Genomic DNA, 20525 nt, shown 5'->3' on the forward strand with positions numbered 1-20525 from the left:
TTAAGTCATCTTAACTTGTTGCCCAGTTGAGAAATTCAGATCCTGATGGCTCCTTTTCATTACTTGCAAAAATCACTGTGCTGTCTGTCACCTATGTTATTAGTCAGCTGATGACCCATGGACACATTGATATGAATATGATAGTATTTCAATCTTAGCTCTGTCATTGATTTCTTATATCAAATCTGTATCTGTCTGGAGTTGCATTTGCCCACCCCTGCAGTGGTCAACTAGTCCACATTTAATGCAGTTTGCTTTCTCTTTTTTTTTTTCTTCATATTTACAAATCCAGTAGATATTTACCAGTCAGAGAAGCAGCAGGACAGGCAAGACCTTAATTTACAATGACTCTTTTCCATTTGTTAATAACCATTTAAAATTTGCTCAATGAATATTCATTTCTTTTTTTTTTTTTTTTTTTTTTGGGTGGTACGCGGGCTTCTCACTGTTGTGGCCTCTCCCATTGCGGAGCACAGGCTCCGGACGTGCAGGCTCAGCGGCCATGGCTCACGGGCCCAGCCACTCCGCAGCACATGGGATCTTCCTGGACCGGGGCATGAACCCACGTCCCCTGCATCGGCTGGGGGACTCTCAACCTCTGCACCACCAGGGAAGCCCGAATATGAATTTTTATATGCAGATAGAATAGTTAACAGACATTCATAAATATATGACCAAGTGGCCTTTAGCTTTCTATGGACATATAAACTAAATACTGAAAAGTATGAAAACCAAGTGACCAACTGGATAGGTTAACATAAAGAGAACACACCCATGTAGTAACCTTCCAGGTCAGTAGGTAGACTTTGAACAGGACGGCAGAAATGTCTTTCACACGCCTCTGTCGTCACTACCCACTTCACCCTCTACACACGTAGTTACCTGCAGTAAACTCTGCCTGTTCTCAGACCTCATAAAAATGGAGCAGTACAGTTAGCTTTGCTTTTTGTGGCTCCTTTTACTCAATATTTCTCAAGATTATTCATGCTGTTGGTTACAGCTCACATGATTGGTTTCATGGCTCTATAATACTTCATTGGCTTCATGTCCTACAATGTACTGATTCCTTCTATCAATAGAATCACTAGCTATTTGGGTTGTTTCCAGTTTGGAACAGTTATAAATAGTGGCACTCTGGACTCACATGCATGGACTTTATCCCTGGTAACTTAGTATTTTCAGTGCTATTTTACACGGTAAGTATAATGAGTTATTAGATTCGTTTTTCCTCTTGTAGATGGCAGAGACATGTTTGTGTACTACGCAGCATTCCCCCTAATTTTAGTATTTTGTGGATTCTCTGGCGTGTTGACTGTCGTAAGTCTGTCGCCTATTAATCATTTTTTTTTTCTAAAAACTCTCAGAACTTTGTAGTCTTTTCTGGGCAGGAGGTACATTTTCAAATATAATATTGAATAGATGCAGGGTTATCTTTTTCTCTGAATGCTTCTGATTCCTGCGGAATGTTGAGAAGTTAATCCTTTATGAAGTAAAAGAATCCCCCTCGGGCTTCCCTGGTGGCGCTGTGGTTGGGAGTCCGCCTGCCGATGCAGGGGACACGGGTTTGTGCCCCGCTCCAGGAGGATCCCACGTGCCGCGGAGTGACTGGGCTCGTGAGCCATGGCCGCTGAGCCTGCGCGTCCGGAGCCTGTTGCTCCGCAACGGGAGAGGCCACAGCAGTGAGAGGCCCGCAAAAAAAAAAAAAAAAAAAAAAAAAAAAAAAGCCCCCTCATAGCGTTAGTCTGGTGAAAACGTTCCTGTAAATTAATCAGGGACTGGTGTTCGTTTGGGGAGATTAATTTTAAAAATAGGTGGATGTTTAAGCATTTACCAAAGTAGACAGAAGAGTATAATGAATATACTCACCGCTGAACTTCAGTTATTATCAATTTAGAACCAGCGTGTTTCAACTACCCTCCCCTCTCCTGTCACCACCCTGGAAAGTGTCACACAGTGTAGCTAATTATTGAGGGCCATTAATGAGTAGAGTTTCAGGACTAAAGTGTCTTCTTGCCTGTATTGGGCTGTTTCATTATTTATATGAATAGTCTGTGGGCTGTAAAATGACACGTTTTATTCCATTATCATTTTCTTCAATCTCTGTCTGAGATGTTGTCCCATGTTTCAATATACTGTTGGCTGTTTCTCCTTTTCTTTCTCTCTTCCTGACCAGCCTTGTCAGTGCTTTTCCCATATTACTGTTCCCATATGCCAATATTTTAAATTTTATTTGCTATACTGTTGATTTTCTCTAGCATTCTACTGCAGACCGTGTGATTATTTTCTTCTCTGCGTTTACTTCTCAGTCCTTCTTTCTATTCTCTTTGTGTTTAATGTGGGGTTTCCAACTTATAATTTTTTTTTTTTTTTTTTTTTTTTTTTTTTGCAGTACGCGGGCCTCTCACTGTTGTGGCCTCTACCGTTGCGGAGCACAGGCTCCGGACGCGCAGGCTCAGCAGCCATGGCTCACGGGCACAGCCGCTCCGCAGCATGTGGGACCTTCCCGGACCGGGGCACGAACCCGTGTCCCCTGCATCGGCAGGCGGACTCCCAACCACTGCGCCACCAGGGAAGCCCTATAATTATTTTTGTCTTTTATATTTCCTCGTTAAAATGAGCCATAGCAAAATTAAAATGAGTCCCCTTTACTCACACTTCACGTGCCTTGGTATATGATGTTGTCGGTGTCTTTGGATTCTGCATATTTTCCAACTTCTATGATATTTTTCTTTGGACCCCCTGAATTGTTCAGAAGCGTGTGTTTCATGATGCAAGCATATGATCTGTTTTTCCCTGGTGTTTTGTTATCATTTTATATTTATTTTGTTGCTGTGCATTAGAGTGTGTGTACTGGTTAGCGCAGTAAGTTTGCACATTGTGCCGGGTATGCAGTGTTCTGGAAAAGCACATCAGTACCATCCTTTTCACATTCTAAGTTGTATCTGCGTCTCTTTTCTAAATACTTTTCTGCTTGTCAAACCTTTTCAGAGAAAGATTTATTTAAATCTAAGGCAGATTTTGGATTTGCCAGTTTTTCTGTTTACTTTTGGCTGTGTCATGTGTGGGGGGGGGAGAGGGAGGGAGAGAGCTTTGCTATTTTGTTAGGTGAAAGCAAGATCAGAATTCTGGTGATTTTTGTTTCTGCCTTTTCTTTATTACAAATTTCTGCACGTTTTCTTGGTTTCCAGCTCTGCGACTCTGATAGCGCCTTGCTGGAGAAATGGCAACCCTCGGGCTCCGAGACATCTGAGATGAGGTTTGGTGTTTCATTATTAAAAATAATAAGACTTCTCTGTCCAGAAGGCTTGCTACACGGTATCATAACTAACATAGAGAGCAGTCTGTCGTCACAAAGTACCTGATTCTAGCTGGATGCAGCCTCTTACTGGCTGCCCTCTCCCCGCACGGGTTCCTGAGTAATTGAGATGTAGACAGAGTTATCGGCATAAACAAGTTATCCCTGCTTCAAGAGGATGAAGTATAAGACTCTGGGGATTTAGGTAGATAAAAATTGCCACATTTTTCTGCACAGAAGAGAACGCACACCGACACACACACACTTCCCATAAATACGGTCTCGAACGTGAGTATGGACTTCACGCAACATACAGTACACACGCATGCCAACACATGCCCATGATTTCATATGACACTATTATTTACAGAACGATCTGTGAATGCTGGTAGTTACCAGCCTCAAATATTTCTGCTTCAATGAACAAGGTGCAGCCATTCATCATCACAGAAGCTATAGGCAGCGGCAAAAATCCACACTTTTTCTCCAGCTTAGGATAGCCCTCTCCATTGGAGAGTCAACCTCGATTGTGGGGAAACCCCAGCTGTGGGTCCCTCCCCAGGAGGAGCTGCTTCTCCAGGAAAGAGTCGTTTCTCCTTTCTGTACACCTGTGTTCCGTCCTCTGCCTCCGTATTTCATTGCTCTGAACTGCTGCAGCATCTGTTCTAGGATTGCCTGGTTTCTCCAATAGCTGTCCAAGTGGTTAATGCATAATATTGGGATGGATGTGTATGCATCCATTTATAGATATGTGGTGGGTAGGTACAAGTAAGAGGAAGTGACCCTGGGTCAAAGGGGGCTCTATCCATTGACCGGCATCCTTAAAAGAGAAGGGAGAGAAGCGGTAGATACAGAGATACAGAGGAGTCCTGTGAAGACAGAGGCAGAGACGGGAGGGAGGCGACCAGAAGCCCAGGGATGCCTGGAGCCCCCGGAAGCTGGAAGAGGCAGGAAGGACCATCCCTCAGAGCCTCTGCAGGGAGCATGGCCCTGCCCACACCTTGATTTCTGACCTCTGTCCTCCAGAACCATGAGGGAATACATCTCTATTGTTTTAGACATTTCTCTAATTTTAAGCCACCAACTTTGTGATAATATGTTGTAGTAGCCACAGGAAACTCATACAAGATACGTACATGGACGTATATGTATGTTCATACACACACATTTTTATTATATATTTATACATTTCAAATTTTATTGTGTATAATATATATATTCCTTTTGTTTACAGAATTACTTTGCCAACACCTATCCAGTGCTTAATTGGTAGTATGTGTGACGGATATATGTGTGTACACACACACGTGAACACACATAGTGAAAATACATATTATTGGAATGGGATCTGGAAAAGGTCAGGAACCAAGGTGGTTACCAGACGTTTGTTCCTTTGCAAAATGTCCATAAGACATTTGTTTCACTCGAAACGATTCTTGGTATTTGGTCCTGTCCAAAACATCCATGAGCGTATTTGGTCCATGCCAAATGGTTTTAGACAGGACCAAATGTCAAGGACCTTTTGGTGTGGACCAAATGTCTTATGGACGTTTTGGACAGGATGAAATAGATGAGGTATCAAGGACATTTTGGTGTGGCTCCAATGTCTTAGGGACCTTTTGGATGGGACCAAATATGACCAGATATCAAGGACGTTTTGGTGTGGACCAAATGTCTTAGGGAACTTTTGGACAGGACCAAATATCCTAAAATAAGCAAGGCAGCCTTTTTCACATTCTTCAGCTTCTCTTTGCACATCAGATCCACTAGGCTTCCCCACGTGTATGCTTCTGCTCATATCATGAACCACCCTTAGATGAATTAGTCACAGGTTAGGGTGACGTAATAGAAACCCGTCCCTTAGTGAGTGGCCGCCAACTCAAGCATCCCGTTGCCCCAGCCACTCTCTGCCCTCCCCATGAGTAGTAATAATGGCCTCTCCATTCTCTCCATCCCTGTGACGGGGTTTGCCTTCCTTAGAGCGTTGTCACAGAAAGACTGATTTGTCGGCTGATTTGCCAAGGGATTACAAGTACCACTTTCCCCCAGTAAGTGGGGAAGCAGCAGATGTGCTGTAGATGGTCACTAAAATATTTACTGAAGCGAGGCACTGCTCCTGAGGGAAGTTACTCAGGGGAACCATGCTCTGTATACATGGGCTTCTCCAAAATATTTCACCCCTAACTGCCCCTCACGCTATGCTGGGACTCATGTATACGAGCAACCCTGGCTTCTGCCCTCCGGAGTTTAAACGTTATTCAAGTTATAGGAGGTTGCACAAAATGTAATAATAACAAGGGTAATAGTACTTGTTGCTATACAAGTACAAATACAAGTACTTGTAAAAACATATAGTTATTAGACAAGGAAATGTATTTTGGATGTGCTTAAACAGATAGATGTAGAAAAATGACCGTAAAGAAGATTGTACACTTAATCTGAAGCCATGTATTTAGGTAGAGCAGTTACCCTAGTGATGGGGATTCCAGAAAAGATGGGGGGTGGGTGTTTAAAGGGCACGTTCGCTGGAGGAGTACAAGGCAAAGGTTGGAGAAACTGATTGCACAGAAATATAGGAGAAGAAACTTGGTGGTACACATCTACAGAAGCCTGAGATGGGAGGAATTTCAAGGAAGACCTTGTTACAATTCTGAATCTTTTCAGGGCTATTCAGAGGAAAAGTTCACTGAATGTAATGAACCCCAGGCATTGCAGTCTCTGTATGAAGATAGTTGCAGGTAACTTTTAATGACTGTGTACACCGTGCCATGCTTGTTGCCAGCAATTTTACACACATTCATTGATAACACATCAGTTGTGCAAGACGGGTGACATCACTATGCAGGCTCGCTTGGGGGCGGCCCTTTCCCCCGAGCCCCGCGGAGAAAGAATCTCCTTTCTTTCTTCTCACCCCACTGCCCTTCTTTCAAATATCAGAATCTGCAGCATTCTTTATTCCTCAACAGCAGACGTTACTCAAGTTCTGAATTAACAAGTGCAGTTTGAAATTCAGCTGCAGAGACTCAAAGCAGAGAGGAATTCATGAACACGGCTGGAGATTTTAACAACCCTCTCTCGGTAAAGAGAGACGTGAAATCAGTAGGTTATAAATAGGTAAGATTGTAAAAGCCTATTAACCAAATACTTGTAATTCTCATTTCTAAAGCCTTACATCCACAATTCTAGAATACACGTCCTTTAGAAGGCGCACGACATAGTCACCAAAATAGACCATATTCAGGATTATCAAGCAAGATTCAGTAACTTTCAAAGGAATAAAATCATGCAGAGTTGTTTTCTCTGAACACACACATGCACAGCTAAAACATCCTACATACTTGGTATTGAGAAAATTTGCATTAACTAATTTATCCAACAGTGAATGAACGTGGACATTAGAAACTATTTGAACTGAAAAAGGATGAAAATGCAACATAGCGAATTTTTTCAGAGGTAGTGAAAACAGTGCCGAAGGTAATCGTTTTAAAATACTATTAGGTTGGCTAAAAAGTTCGATCCGGTTTGTCCGTAAGATCTTACGGACAAACCCGAACGCACTTTTTGGGCAACCCAAGATTTATTAGTTACGTGAGACTGGGCTTTGGAAGAGACGTTTGTAGCCGAGGAAACGAAAACTGAATCTGTGGTGTACAGATGGTACTCAGTGGCGTGACACTGTATGAGATCACCCAAGGAGGGATGGCCAGAGAGAGAGAGATGTCGGAAGTCTGAGACTTAGATCCTGACAATATTAAGAGGTCAGGGAACAGAGAAGGAAATCACAAAGGACACTGAGAAATAGCAGTGGGCATGGGAGAAAAAATCAAAAGCAACCAGTGGAGCTGTCACATGAGAATAAAGACATCGTCGTCCCGAAGGCCAAGCTGCCAAAGAGGTGAACTCTTGCGAGATGGAGACTGAGAATTGAAAATTGGATTCAGCTCCATGACGTTATTAGTGAGGTTTACACGAATAACTTCTAGACAGTGGAAGCTGCAAAACCCTGCCTGGATTGTCTTTAGGACAGAAGGGGCTGGTGCAGGTGTCCCAGGCGTGTGAGTAGAAACAATTCCTTTGGAGGAATTTCGCAGTGCGCGGCAGCAAGAAGGAGCGGATGTGAGTTGGGCGGGAAAGTGGGATCAAGATATTTTTCTAAGATGGGAAATCTGGCAGCTTTTTTGTGGATGGGAGGAATCCACTTGGGAATTGGTGCAGAATGTGTATCCTTCAGAGCACAAGGAAGGAGGGAATCCTTGCTCAGATGGAGGGGTTGTGTTTGGAAAGGAGGAGGGTGGCTAGCATCCGTCACCGTTCAGAGTATGTGGTTTCAGATGTGGGTACCTCGGTGGCGATGCAGGTAGAAGCCCATGGATGCTTTGGTCTCACTGCTTCCAGGTTCTTGAAGAAACGCAAAACAAAATCTTCAGCTGATTGAGGGGGTAAGTCTTAGGGGGTAAGTCTTAGGATTCTAGGAGAGGAAAGTACAAAATATCTATCAGAGGCAGTTGGAGGATTACTAGACTGCGGAAGTAAACTGGGGGAACCTGGACACCCCACTTGGCATTTACCATCACAAATGTAAAGTCACAGTGGTTGGTGTGGTTATGTTCATGGTGGCCAGTGGGGTGTAGATGGAGTTGTATTTAATCAGACCTGGGGGTAGAAGCTAGTGTAATAAAATGAGAGAGAGGCCAGGGATTCAGGGAGTAAGTTTAGGAGTGATGACGGTGTTTTACCACTGGATTTTAGTGGGGAAACGGAGTCAAGAAAGGTGAGTTTCAGTGAAAATTTAGTAGCTTCGATGGATTGGTGAAGCCGGTGAAGTGAATGGTTTTTGGAAATGGATTGGGGAGTTAGTGGTGAGCGGGAACAGTTGAGGTTCAAGATGAGAAAGCAGTTGTAGCCTTGAACTTATGGAGGACGGGTGCTTATTGGAAACCATCGTGTGTAGGGACTTCGGTGGAGGAAAAGCATCATTGCAGGTAAGATTTCAGAGAACCTAAGGGCAAGGGTAGTGAAAGGATCAGGTGAATGTATATATAAATATTAAGAATTAGCTCAGCAGAATTGGAGCCCATGACAATAAAGCAAGAGGCAGAATGTTGAGAAACGAGAGGGACGGATTTGGGTGTCAGGAAAAGAGAATAATATGATGAAATGGATTATAAGAGCATGTAAGTGTATGGGAACAAAATTATCCACCCCAAAATGTGTGTCTGACATGAGGATTATTTCAGAATGATTATTTTAAAAAGCAGAAGACTCAGGAAGTCTTTCTTTTTACCTCCCCTTAGTTGCCTAAAGAATGTAGATAGAGGGCTTGTTCCTGGAATGGAATACCACCAGACATGTCTGCAAAGAATGTGGACCATGTGGGGTGGGGAAACTCAGCAGGGCCTGGAGATGAGTCCACTCCGTGTCCCACTGTCTCTGCAGGCCCAGCAAACACTTGTTTACAAACGTTGGCTTCTCCGTCTCCATGGGAACGCCCTCCTCCCCGTTGAGGTCCCAAACCAATACCCCAAGAGCCTCTTTTGTCTATAGCTGAAGATGATATTTAAGGTGCGGGTTTTGATCATTTTGGCACGTGACTCAGGGTCTCCGGGTCTCTCCTGTGGATACATGTTTTTCAACTTTGGTTTGATTTTCGCCTGTTCATCTGTCCCATGTCAATTTAATTCTTAGATTTTAATCTTAAGAACCTAGAAGGGTAGAGAAAAATGCCTTCCTTCCCCACAAAAGTGAGGTAATCGGATGACGTGGGCTGTGAAGCTGGAGGATGGGCTGAGAGTGGCCATGGCAACAGGGCAGACACCGGATATTTCAGGGAACCGGATTGCAGGTGACTGGGGGGGCCGGCCTGAGGTCAGACTCCTGCACCAGCTGAGACACCAGGATATGGAAAATTCGGGCCGTGAGCAGAATCGCGATTGCGTGCTGCTGACTAAGGAGGGCTGGGTGTCTGAGGTCCCTTTGTCACCCGCACCGACAGACCCAGGGGGCATGGGAAAAAGCAATGTCCTCTCCAGCACCTCAGCTCGGGATGGTTACGTGGCTCTGATTGTCCTTAAATCTCTAAAATTGCTCCTGTTTACATCTCTGTATTATTCTAAGCGTCCGTGGATGGCAGTTAAGAATCTCCTGGAAACACAGTACAGCCAAGGCAAACAAAAATAACCAGCATTCCCCACTTTGAATTCATGGAGTTACTGCTATAGTGGGGTCTTACTGCTTTAAGTCCACTGAAGATTTTCTCCAGGAACTTGTGTTGTTTTTGTTCTCAGGACCTCCCCATACCCCCTGAATGATTATAGATCCCTCAGATTTGGTTGGAATACAAGAACTGCCTGATTTTTTTTCCTTGGCACGTATCAAATCTCTTCCCATTTTTTTTTAGCTTTAGGATTCACAAGACTTTAATAAAAGATGTCAATATAGTTTTATCTTTGTGTTTCAAAAACCATCCAATTGATTATTTTTTTATTGAGGTATAGTTAATTTACAATATTGTGTTAGTTTCAGGTGTACAGCAGTGATTCAGTTTATATATATATATATATATATATATATATATATTCTTTTTCAGATTTCTTTTCCCATATGGGTTATTATGGAATATCGAGTAGGGTTCCCTGTGCTGTACAGTAGGACCTGGTTGATTAGCTAGTTTATATATAGTAGTGGGTCTATGCTAATCCCAAACTCCTAATTCCTCTTTCTCCTACCACCTCTCCTGCTAGCCGAAAGTTTGTTTTCTAGGTCTGTGAATCTATTTCTGAAAACCCATCCAGTTTACTTCTACATATAAGGAGATACACCACACAGCCAAGTTAAAAAAAAAGAAGAAAAGTTTTATAGGCAAAGATGCGAAGTATACGTAGAGGGCCGTGGAAAGTACAGCCTCCCTGTTTCCATACGTGTTGAAGGGAAAGTTAAATCCTATACTGCATGGAATTTGGTATTCCGTAAGCTGATTTCCTCATCTTGCAGCAGAACTGAGTACCAAGATGATGGGTAAAAACTCAAAAGACACGTTGGTGATGTTCTCGAGCAGAACACAGAACCCGCTCTCTGTGGGACAAAACTGGCCCGAGACACTATCCCTCAGAAATGTTGCATAGAGGTGAATTGCCACCGGCTGGCGCCAGGAGCTGCTGATTTTGCTCCAAAAGGCTTCCAGAAGCTGTCCCAGGAGCTGCTAGCGGAGAGCAGTCTGAAGCTCATCGGGCTGGCTCACCTTTGTCCCCTTGGCCCCAACACATCTGTTCCCTCCTGTGGTCCTTGTTGAAATCACTGCGATGGGCGTTAAAAGGACGCCTGGAATTTTAGGTCAAGAGTCTATGGTGATACATACCAGAGACACACAGTCTGATTCTATAAATAGTATAATTACCATTTTTATTACCAACCAAGAAGGCAGATTAAGAGAGGATGGTATGTCTTATGCCATTTGCATACGTACACATATGGCATATATATGCATACATGTGTGTGTTTGAGTGTGCGTGTATATATACACATATTAATGTATATGTCTGTATGTATGTATATATACTCACGTATACAGATATAATTTACACTTACTTGTAATTTACAATTCACATATCTTATCATTTACACTTAGATTTACAAAATTCTCCACCTCCTCAGAAGAAAAGATTTAAACCAGAAAGAAGAAATGATGCAATAAAAGTAGATCCCACTAAAGACCTCAGTTTGCAGATTTCCCGACATTTTCTCGTGGTCTGAGAATATTTTTTATCAAATTATTTGCAGCATTTAATTATATTTCTGTGCATTAGACATAGGGCAGACATGTGAAAATAAAGATTGTCTGTGGGCTACACTTAGATAAAGCTTTCACATTTTGCTAGGTTAGGTCTGTAGTAAAACTCATACATGTGTTCTAGTTTGGGGTTTTTCTAAAGATGGTTACTGTAAATCTTGATTCCATTGTAAATTTAATACAGTTACCAGATCCATCCATACCACTGTCTGTTAAAATATTCTTTTATTACTGCTGCTGAGATATGCAGTTAAATATTGTTATTGTCAACAATTAGCATAACCAAATACTAACCATTCAGGACACAGGAGAGAAGGACTCAAGTAAAAAATATGCTGAAACATGTCTTTGTATGTAGTGATATTATTAACCACCCTCATTCTAGACAAGGACTACACAGTGTTACAAATAATTAATGATAATCCAGTGAAAGAAACACAGTAACATGGTACTGCATATAGACACGCCAACAAGTTTAATCATGAACCTCATGCATCTCCTTTTTATATTTTCTTATAAGGCAGTACATTATTAGACTGACTTTTCCACTCTATCATATAGTTTTATTACTATCCCTGCTGTCACAGTAAATTACCAAGTATTATAAAGATAATATAACCAGTTCTGTCCCACGGGTCTTTACAATAATAGTTTTCCTTTATGAAAATGCCATAATTTGACAGATAAGTGTATGGTAGAGTTTCTAGTTGGATCGAGGCAAAAGTATAAATGTAAGTGCATACAATTTTAATGATGCATACACACATATAAATAGGAATATTTCTAACAGTATTCTATAGCTTGCTTCGTTTTAATTTTGTTGAGATAATTGGTAAGTAGATTGAAAGGTGACCCACGGCTTATGGGGAAGTCAGATAACTTTCTCATGACAAATCTGAAGTTTTTTTTGTTTTGTTTTTTATTTATTTTTGGCTGTGTTGGGTCTTCGTTGCTGCATGTGGGCTTTCTCTAGTTGTGGTGAGCGGGGGCTACTCTTCGTTGCGATGCGCGGGCTTCTCGTTGCGGTGGCTTCTCTTGTTGCGGAGCATGGGCTCTAGGTGCGCAGGCTTCAGTAGTTGTCGCACGCGGGCTCAGTAGTTGTGGCGCACAGGCTCTAGAGCGCAGGCTCAGTAGTTGTGGCACACAGGCTTAGTTGCTCCGCAGCATGTGGGATCTTCCCGGACCAGGGCGCAAACCCGTGTCCCCTACATTGGCAGGCAGATTCTTAACCACTGCGCCACCAGGGAAGCCCCAGTCTGAAGTTTTTAAATTGGTTTATTACAATGTTCAGCAATCCAAGCACAGAATGCTTCATTATGTATTTGTAGGTTGGCTTTGTTGTGTTTTCCCAGATACTGTTACGGCTTTCTTGTGTGTTGGCTTTATTAAATCGTTGTATGCCAGTTAATCTATAATACAGTTTGTGATTTAACATAAGGAGAATGTGTAGAATAATGCTGAAGTGTGGTGAATGACAGGGAAATAGATACTTTGCAACATCCTCACCAACTATGGACAGCTCCAAGCATGCATCATCATGGACCACTCCTCCTGGGATGACAATAGGTGCAGAAAGCAGTCATCCAGTGATTCTGACCCTTGATGATGACACAAATACTGCATCCAACCTATACAAAGGGAGAAATAGAAAATACATCTACTGAAAATATTTCACTAAGCCACAAATTATTATTAATGGTAAAAAAGATTAGTAGATGCTACCCTTTGGCTCCTTACTGAATTCATCGTTCTGAGCATTCTCTCAGCATTCTTGTCTACTTCTCATATTAACCCATTAAGCTAGGTGTCATTGTTACCCCATTTCACAGATGAGGAAATTGAGGCTTTGAGTGATGGAAAAACATTACTTATTGTTAAAGATTTAGTGATTTCCTGGGCCAGAGTGAAACTAGGAGTAAAAACTGAGGCTTAAAGAAGATTTAATATTGAGCTACTTTCCATTTGTGAAGAAAAGATTCCACTCTTTCTTAATATACGGGTTCCAGAACGGTTATTTGGATGATGAAACAGTGTAATAATTGTAAAGACCTTAGGATAATCATTGGTCCTTGGTAATCACCATTCATGTCTATCTTACCTTATTAATATCAGGGTAGAGGACTACCCTGTGTAATAGCAAGTTAATACTTTGAAACAATGCTAGGTCTAAGGCATGTGCTTTTAAAAATAGCAACAATAATAACAAAAATAAATTTTCTTGCCCACTGGAAGAGATTGCTTCTACTAGTGTACATGAAGAGAATAGATTAGTCCATTTAATTCAGAGATATCTAAGAGATAATATACGTTATTTTTGTCAAGTTCATGAAAGCTAATCCCATGTGAGATTTTGCTGTGGGCTAATTATTTTCTCTATTGTATTCAATATGTCTCTCATAATATACAGAAAATAGAGGAAGCCAATTAGTCATACAACTTTAAATTGACATTATTGCGAGAGAGGTTGAAAATTTTAAGTATTGCTTAAAAATAAACAACAGAGAACACATAATTGTATAAGATGCTAAAAGATGATTACTACCCCCTTATGCCCACAATAACAATTTATTTTTATACCATCATGTTTAAAAAAAAACCTGATAAAATTTCTACAATTAATCTCTTTGAGATTTCCCCATAAACTTTTTTTTTTACATCTTTATTGGAGTATAATTGCTTTACAATGGTGTGTTAGTTTCTGCTTTATAAGAAAGTCAATCAGTTATACATATACATATGTTCCCATATCTCTTCCCTCTTGTGTCTCCCTCCCTCCCACCCTCCCTATCCCACCCCTCCAGGCGGTCACAAAGCATCGAGCTGATCTCCCTGTGCTATGCGGCTGCTTCCCACTAGCTAGCTATTTTACGTTTGGTAGTGTATATATGTCCATGCCACTCTCTCGCTTTGTCACAGCTCACCCTTCCCCCTCCCCATAACCTCAAGTCCATTCTCTAGTAGGTCTTTGTCTTTATTCCTGTCTTACCCCTAGGTTCTTCATGACATTTTTTCCCCTTAAATTCAATATATATGTGTTAGCATACGGGATGTGTCTTTCTCATTCTGACTTACTTCACTCTGTATGACAGACTCTAGGTCCATTCACCTCATTACAAATAGCTCAATTTCATTTCTTTTTATGGCTGAGTAATATTCCATTGTATATATGTGCCACATCTTCTTTATCCATTCATCTATTGATGGACACTTAGGTTGCTTCCATGTCCTGGCTATTGTAAAGGAGCTGCAATGAACATTGTGGTATATGACTCTTTTTGAATTATGGTTTTCTCAGGGTATATGCCCAGTAGTGGGATTGCTGGGTCATATGGTAGTTCTATTTGTAGGTTTTTAAGGAACCTCCATACTGTTCTCCATAGTGGCTGTACCAATTCACATTCCCACCAGCAGTGCAAGAGTGTTCCCTTTTCTTCACACCCTCTCCAGCATTGATTGTTTCTAGATTTTTTGATGATGGCCATTCTGACTGGTGTGAGATGATACCTCATGGTAGTTTTGATTTGCATTTCTCTAATGATTAATGATGTTGAGCATTCTTTCATGTGTTCGTTGGCAGTCTGTATATCTTCTTTGGAGAAATGTCTATTTCAGTCTTCTGCCCATTTTTGGATTGAGTTGTTTGTTTTTTTGTTATTGAGCTGCATGAGCTGCTTGTAAATTTTGCAGATTAATCCTTTGTCAGTTGCTTCATTTGCAAATATTTTCTCCCATTCTGAGGGTTCTCTTTTGGTCTTGTTTATGGTTTCCTTTGCTGTGCAAAAGTTTTGCGGTTTCATTAATTCCCATTTGTTTATTTTTATTTTTCTTTCCATTTCTCTAGGAGGTGGGTCAAAAAGGATCTTGCTGTGATTTATTTCATAGAGTGTTCTGCCTACGTTTTCCTCTAAGAGTTTGATAGTTTCTGGCCTTACATTTAGGTCTTTAATCCATTTGGATCTTACTTTTGTGTATGGTGTTAGGGAGTGATCTAATCTCATACTTTTACCTGTCCAGTTTTCCCAACACCACTTACTGAAGAGGCTGTCCTTTCCCCACTGTACATTCCTGCCTCCTTCATCAAGATAAGGTGACCATATCTGCATGGGTATATCTCTGGGCTTTCTATCCTGGTCCATTGATCTATCTTTCTGTTTTTGTGCCAGTACCATACTGTCTTGATGACTGTAGCTTTGTAGTATAGTCTGAAGTCAGGGAGCCTGATTCCTCCAGCCCCGTTTTTAGTTCTCAAGATTGCTTTGGCTATTCGGGGTCTTTTGTGTTTCCATACAAATTGTGAAATTTTTTGTTCTACTTCTGTGAAAAATGCCAGTGGTAGTTTGATAGGGATTGCATTGAATCTGTAGACTGCTTTGGGTAGTAGAGTCATGTTCACAATGTTGATTCTTCCCTACCGAGAACATGGTATGTCTCTCCATCTATTTGTATCATCCTTAATTTCTTTCATCAGTGTCTTATAATTTTCTGCATACAGGTCTTTTGTCTCCTCAGGTAGGTTTATTCCTACATATTTTGTTCTTTTTGTTGCAGTGGTAAATGGGAGTGTTTTCTTGATTTCACTTTCAGATTTTTCATCATTAGTGTATAGGAATGCCAGAGATTTCTGTGCATTAATTTTGTATCCCCAACTTTACCAACTTCATTGATTAGCTCTAGTAGTTTTCTGGTAGCATCTTTAGGATTCCCTATGTATAGTATCACGTCATCTGCAAACAGTGACAGCTTTACTTCTTCTTTTCCAATTTGGATTCCTTTTATTTCCTTTTCTTCTCAGATTGCTGTGGCTAAAACTTCCAAAACTATGTTGAATAAGAGTGGTAAGAGTGGGCAACCTTGTCTTGTTCCCGATCTTAGTGAAATGCTTTCAGTTTTTCACCATAGAGGACAATGTTGGCTGTGGGTTTCTCATATATGGCCTTTATTATGTTGAGGAAAGTTCCCTCTATGCCTACTTTCTGCAGAGGTTTTATCAAAATGGGTGTTGAATTTTGTCAAAAGCTTTCTCTGCATCTATTGAGATGAACATATGGTTTTTCTCCTTCAATTTGTTAATATGGTGTATTACATTGATTGATTTGCGTATATTGAAGAATCCTTGCATTCTTGGAATAAACCCCACTTGATCATGGTGTTTGATCCTTTTAATGGGCTGTTGGATTCTGTTTGCTAGTATTTTGTTGAGGATTTTTGCATCTATGTTCATCAGTGATATTGGCCTGTAGTTTTCTTTCTTTGTGACATCCTTGTCTGGTTTTGGTATCAGGGTAATGGTGGCCTCGTAGAATGAGTTGGGGAGTGTTCCTCCCTCTGCTATATTTTGGAAGAGTTTGAGAAGGAAAGGTGTTAGCTCTTCTCTAAATGTTTGTTAGAATTCGCCTGTGAAGCCATCTGGTCCTGGGCTTTTGTTTGTTGGAAGATTTTTAATCACAGTTTCAATTTCAGTGCTTGTGTTTGGTCTGTTCATATTTTCTATTTCTTCCTGATTCAATCTTGGCAGGCTGTGCATTTCTAAGAATTTGTCCATTTCTTCCAGGTTGTCCATTTTATTGGCATAGAGTTGCTTGTAGTAATCTCTCATGATCTTTTGTATTTCTGCGGTGTCAATTGTTACTTCTCCTTTTTCATTTCTAATTCTATTGATTTGAGTCTTCTCCCTTTTTTTCTTGAGTCTGGTTAATGGTTTATCAATTTTGTTTATCTTCTCAAGGAACCAGCTTTTAGTTTTATTGATCTTTGCTATCGTTTCCCTCATTTCTTTTTCATTTATTTCTGATCTGATATTTACGATTTCTTTCCTTCTGCTAACTTTGGGGTTTTTTGCTCTTCTTTCTCTAATTGCTTTAGGTGCAAGGTTAGGTTGTTAATTCGAGATGTTTCCTGTTTCTTAGGGTGGGCTTGTATTGCTACAAACTTCCCTCTTAGAACTGCTTTTGCTGCATCCCATAGGTTTTGGGTCGTTGTGTCTCCATGGTCATTTGTTTCTAGGTATCTTTTGATTTCCTCTTTGATTTCTTCAGTGATTAGTTCATTATTAAGTAGTGTATTGTTGAGCCTCCATGTGTTTGTATTTTTTACAATTCCTTTCCTGTATTTGATATCTAGTCTCATAGCGTTGTGGTCAGAAAAGATACTTGATACAATTTCAATTTCCTTAAATTTACCAAGGCTTGGTTTGTGACCCAAGATATGATCTATCCTGGAGAATGTTCCATGAGCAGTTGAAAAAAAAGTGTATTCTGTTGTTTTTGGGTGGAATGTCCTATAAATATTAAGTCCATGTTGTTTAATGTATCATTTAAAGCTTGTGTTTCCTTATTTATTTTCATTTTGGATGATCTGTCCATTGGTGAAAGTGGGGTGTTAAAGTCCCCTACTATGAATGTGTAACTGTCAATTTTCCCTTTTATGGCTGTTAGTATTTGCCTTATGTATTGAGGTGCTCCTATATTGGGTGCATAAATATTTACAATTGTTATATCTTCTTCTTGGATTGATCCCTTGATCATTATGTAGTGTCCTTCTTTGTCTCTTCTAATAGTCTTTATTTTAAAGTCTATTTTGTCTGATATGAGAATTACTACTCCAGCTTTCTTTTGGTTTCCATTTGCATGGAAAATCTTTTTCTATCCCCTCACTTTCAGTCTGCATGTGTCTCTAGGTCTGAAATGGGTCTCTTGTAGACAGCATATATATGGGTCTTGTTTTTGTATCCATTCAGCCAGTCTGTGTCTTTTGGTGGGAGCATTTAATCCATTTACATTTAAGGTAATTATCGATATGTATGTTTCTATTCCCATTTTCTTAATTGTTTTGGGTTTGTTATAATAGGTCTTTTCCTTCTCTTGTGTTTCTTGCCTAGAGAAGATCGTTTAGCATTTGTTGTAAAGCTGGTTTGGTGGTGCTGAACGCTCTCAGCTTTTGCTTGTCTGTAAAGGTTTTAATTTCTCCATCAAATCTGAGTGAGATCCTTGCTGGGTAGAGTAATCTTGGTTGCAGGTTTTTCTCTTTCATCACTTTAAATATGTCCTGCCAGTCCCTTCTGGCTTGCAGAGTTTCTGCTGAAAGATCAGCTGTTACCTTATGGAGATTCCCTTGTGTGTTATTTGTTGTTTTCCCTTGCTGCTTTTAATATGTTTTCTTTGTATTTAATTTTTGACAGTTTAATATGTGTCTTGGCGTGTTTCTCCTTGGATTTATCCTGTATGGGACTCTCTGTGCTTCCTGGACTTGATTAACTGTTTCCTTTCCCATATTAGGGAAGTTTTCAACTATAATCTCTTCAAATATTTTCTCAGTCCCTTTCTTGTTCTCTTCTTCTTATGGAACCCCTATAATTCGAATGTTGGTGCGTTTAATGTTGTCCCAGAGGTCTCTGAGACTGTCCTCAGTTCTTTTCATTCTTTTTTTTTATTCTGCTCTGCAGTAGTTATTTCCACTATTTTATCTTCCAGGTCATTTATCCATTCCTCTGCCTCAGTTATTCTGCTATTGATCCCATCTAGAGTATTTTTCATTTCACTTATTGTGTTGTTCATCGTTGCTTGTTTCATCTTTAGTTCTTCTAGGTCCTTGTTAAACATTTCTTGTATTTTCTACATTCTGTTTTCAAGATTTTGGATCATCTTTACTATCATTATTCTGAATTCTTTTTCAGGTAGACTGCCTACTTCCTCTTCATTTGTTAGGTCTGGTGGGTTTTTATCTTGCTCCTTCATCTGCTGTGTGTTTTTCTGTCTTCTCATTTTGCTTATCTTACTGTGTTTGGGGTCTCCTTTTTGCAGGCTGCAGGTTCATAGTTCCCGTTGTTTTTGGTGTCTGTCCCCAGTGGCTTAGGTTGGTTCAGTGGGTTGTGTAGGCTTCCTGGTGGAGGGGACTAGTGCCTGTGTTCTGGTGGATGAGGCTGGATCTTGTGTTTCTGTTGTGCAGGTCCACGTCTGGTGGTGTGTTTTGGGGTGTCTGTGGACTTATTATGATTTTAGGCAGCCTCTCTGCTAATGGGTGGGGTTGTGTTCCTGTCTTGATAGTTGTTTGGCATAGGGTGTCCAGCACTGTAGCTTGCTGGTCGTTGAGTGAAGCTGGGTGTTGGTGTTGAGATGGAGGTCTCTGGGAGATTTTCGCTGTTTGATATTATGTGGAGCTGGGAGGTCTCTTGTGGACCAGTGTCCCGAAGTTGGCTCTCCCACCTCAGAGGCACAGCACCAAGAACCTTTCATCCACACGGATCAGAATAAAAGGGAGAAAAAGTAGAAAGAAAGAAATAAAGAGGATAAAAGAAAATAAAATAAAGTAATGTAAAATAAAATAAAGTTATTAAAATAAAAAAATAAAAACATTTTTAAGTAAAAAAAAACGGATGGATAGAACCCTAGGACAAATGGTGGAAGCAAAGCTTTACAGACAAAATCTCACACAGATGCATACACATACACAGTCACAAAAAGAGGAAAAGGGGGAAACAAATCATAAATCTTGCTCCCAAAGTCCACCTCCTCAATTTGGGATGACTCGTTGTCTATTCATGTATTCCACAGATGCAGGTACATCAAGTTGATTGTGGAGACTTAATGCGCTGCTTCTGAGGCTGCTGGGAGAGATTTCCCTTTCTCTTCTTGGTTCTCACAGCTCCGGGGGCTCAGCTTTGGATTTGGCCCTGCCTCTGCGTGTAGGTCGCCGGAGGTCGTCTGTTCTTCGCTCAGACAGGACGGGGTTAAAGGAGCCGCTGACTCGGGGGCTCTGGCTCACTCAGGCCGGGGGGGGGGGGGAGGGAGGGGCAGGGAGTGCGGGGCAATCCTGCGGCGGCAGAGGCCGGCGGGACGTTGCACCAGCCTGGGGCGCGCCGTGCGTTCTCCCGGGGAAGTTGTCCCTGGATCCCGGGACCCTGGCAGTGGCGGGCTGCACAGGCTCCCCGGCAGGGGGTGTGTGGAGAGTGACCTGCGCTCGCACACAGGCTTCTTGGCGGCGGCAGCAGCGGCCTTAGCGTCTCCCGCCCGTCTCTGGGGTCCGCGCTTTTAGCCGCGGCTCGCGCCCGTCTCTGGAGTTCCTTTAAGCAGCGCTCTTAATCTCCTCTCCTCGCGCACCAGGAAACAAAGAGGGAAGAAAAAGTCTCTTGCCTCTTCGGCAGGTCCAGATTTTTTCCCCGACTCCCTCCCGGCCAGCCGTGGTGCACTAGCCCCCTGCAGGCTGTGTTCACGCCGCCAACCCCAGTCCTCTCCCTGTGTTCTGACCGAAGCCCGAGCCTCAGCTCCCAGCCCCGCCCGCCCCGGTGGGGGAGCAGATAAGCCTCTCGGGCTGGTGAGTGCCATTCGGCACCGATCCTCTGTGCGGGAATCTCCCCGCTTTGCCCTCTGCACCCCTGTTGCTGCGCTCTCCTCCGCGGCTCCAAAGCTCCCCACTCCGCCTCCCGAAGTCTCCGCCCGCGAAGGGGCT

This window comes from Lagenorhynchus albirostris, chromosome X (assembly GCF_949774975.1).
Source record: "Lagenorhynchus albirostris chromosome X, mLagAlb1.1, whole genome shotgun sequence".
Lineage (NCBI taxonomy): Eukaryota > Metazoa > Chordata > Mammalia > Artiodactyla > Delphinidae > Lagenorhynchus > Lagenorhynchus albirostris.